This window comes from Belonocnema kinseyi, chromosome 5 (assembly GCF_010883055.1).
Source record: "Belonocnema kinseyi isolate 2016_QV_RU_SX_M_011 chromosome 5, B_treatae_v1, whole genome shotgun sequence".
Taxonomy (NCBI): Eukaryota; Metazoa; Arthropoda; class Insecta; order Hymenoptera; family Cynipidae; genus Belonocnema; species Belonocnema kinseyi.
The window spans coordinates 81627346-81630379 of record NC_046661.1 but is presented as its reverse complement, the minus strand read 5'-3'; the positions used below and the strand labels follow the sequence as shown (position 1 = coordinate 81630379).

Here is a 3034-nt window from a genome sequence, read left to right as displayed (position 1 = left end):
AAAAATGTAAAATAGTTTACATTTCAAATTAGAAAAACAGTTTGGAACAATAATGGAATAGCTAAATTTTCAGTAAAAAATTTAAACTTTTAACTAATAAAAAAATAAATGTCGAACAAAACAGTTCAATATTTAAATAATTTAATTTTAATAGTTGCCTTAAAAACCAAATAATTGAAGTTTCAAGCAAAAGAGACAAATTTTTAACAAAACGGTTGAACTTTTGAATAAAAAGTATAGCTTTTTCAAAAAAGTTTAATTTTGAATCTGCAACAATACATTTTCAACCAATTGTTGGAATTTTAAAGAAAAAAATATTAAATTTCAACCAAAATCAGTTGAATTTTCAAGCCGAAAAGATCAAATAGTTGAATCCTTAGCAAAAAAAAAACAATTTTCAACAAACAAGATTAATTTTCTAACAATAAAGACGAATTTTCAATGAAATTTATGAATTTTCTACGCAATAGATGCATTTTAACTTCTAAATAATAAATTTCTATCCAGAGATTAAATAGTTAAATTTTCAGATAAAAAATATAATTTTTTTACTCACAAAAAATTAATTTTTAACCAAAAAGAATTAGTTTTATAACAGTTAAATTTTGAACCTGAAAATACCAAAAAATCACGAAGAATGCATTTTTTAGCAAGAAGATTAAATTATTACTAAAACAAACGAATTTGGAACAAGATGCATGAATCTTCAAGCGAATAGTGGAATTTTGAACTCGAAAAGATCAATTTTTAAATAAAAATAACAATTTCCAACCTAGAATTGAATATTTACATTTTGAGTGAAAAAGATTAATTCTAAAAAATACATTTTAAAAAATTCTTAAATTTTCAAACAACGAGAAGAAATTTCAACCAAAAGGTTTGAAATTTCCACCGAGAAGATTAATATTTTACAAAAAAAGACTAATTTTAAACAAAATTCATAAATTTTCAACAAAATATTTGAATTTTCAATAAGAAATCATCAATTTTCAGTTTATGTATTACTGTTCTTCATAACTAAAAATGCAAAGCAAAATTCATTTAATTTTGAAAATTGAATATTTGTATTAGAAAAGATTTAAAATTGTATCATTTCTAATTTAAAGCTCAGAAAATGGTACAATGTTATTTAATATCTAAGAATCTCGAATTTCAATGATTTAAGATTATAAGAAAATTTCAAAAATAGGAAAAGTTCAAAACGTTAAAAAGGAGATATTTTATTATTATTTTCTATTAAAGGCGTTTCAAATAGAAAAATTTTACATTACAATTTTTTTAATGGAAAAGGTTACCAGAATGGAGTTGAAATTGTATCATTTCTAATTTAAAGCGTTTAAAATTAAAAAATCTTATTTTAAATTGAAGAAACTCGAATCTGAATAATTTAAGATTAAAATCTCGATAATAAGACCAGTTAAAACTGCAAAAATTAAATATTTTCAGTTTGGTGAAGATTATCCTTTCAGTTATAAATTTTATTATTTGTTTGAAAATTTTATAATTTTCTTAAAAATACATTTATTTTGGTTGCAAATTGTTTACAATTCTTATTTTAGTGTTAGAAAGTGAACTGGGCTCTTCTTTGGAGTAAAATAAAACTATTTTTTTAAAATGTTGTTTTGTTTGATTCATCAGTTTTAGGAGAAATTACATCTCTTTTGGTGTTGAAAAAACAACTAAAATATTTTCTGAATGAAAATCAGCTTTTTTTAGATTTCTTTCCATCTGTTTTAAGAAAAATGTAATCTTTTTGGAAAAAATGTAACTGTTTGGTTGGAAATTAAACAATTATAGTACTGTTTTCATAGAAAATATACTTTTTTCTTAGAATTTATAGTTTGGTTTTGAAAAAACAACTGAAATATTTTCTGTATGAAAGTACCACTTATACAAAAAATGTGTCGTTTTTTATTACAAATTCATCTGTTTTGATACCAAATTTAATCTTTTTTGGATGAAATTGCAACTATTTGATAGGGAATTAAACTATTCCTATAGTTGAAAGCAGGTCACAGCTTCCCATAGAGTAATAGAAAAGTGAAACAGGCATGTTCTAGAATCTCTAGGTATCTGTTTCCATTTTTAGATGTAAATATTCCTATCTATTTAGTTAGCAATCGTGCTAAATTCGAATAGAGCTCATTTATGACTTTTAACATTTATTTAATCTTCAAACATTGTAATTATTTAAACAATTTTTAGAAATAGGTCTTCTTTAAAGAATACGTTTGATTTATTATGTTGCGTTGTAATTTTACGAGAACTATTAATTATTTAAACAATTTTAATTTAAAAATTAAAAGTTTAACTTTTTTTACGAGAAAATTTGTTCACGGAGTCAACTAACACTTTTCTATGTTGCTGTGCAAAAGAACTAATAATTATTTGAACACTTTTAATTAAAAAATTAAGAGTTTGCCTTTTTTTCTACGAGTCACTTTTTCTATGTTACTTTGAAAATTCACAAGACTATTAGTTATTTAAACAATTTAAATTAAAAATTAAGAGTTTGCCCTTTTTTCTACGTGTCAATTTGTTTTCGAACTAAACTAAGAATGTCTATCCGATGACTTTTTTCTATATTGCTTTGTAAATTTACAAGAACTATTAAATATTTAAACAATTTTAATGACAAGATTGAGAGTTTGAGCTTTTTTCTATAAGTAAATTTGTTTACGGAGTTAAATAAGAATATCTATTTTTTATTCTTTTGCTTTTTTTTATTCTTTTATTTTTGCTTTGCCAAACTACAAAAACACTATTAATTATTAAAACAATATTACTTAAAAAATTTAAAGTTTGGCCTTTATCGTACAAATCAATTTGTTTTCGAACTAAACTAAGAATGTCTATCCAACGATTTTTTTCTATATTGCTTTGTAAACTTACGAGAACTATTAATTATTTAAACAAGTTTAATTAACAGATTCAAAGTTTGGCCTTTTTTCTACGAGTCAATTTCTTCACGGTGTCAACTAAGAATGTCTATCCGTTGACCCCTTTCTATATTGCTTTGCAAATTTACAAAAAC

The 3034-nt window shown here is 22.8% G+C and overlaps 1 protein-coding gene across 1 annotated transcript in view; it reads left to right on the top strand.

Annotated features, from left to right (window-relative positions):
* The window catches only part of LOC117173282, a 20515-nt gene that overhangs the window by 14821 nt on the left and 2660 nt on the right, over positions 1 to 3034 (top strand). The window lies entirely within an intron of this gene.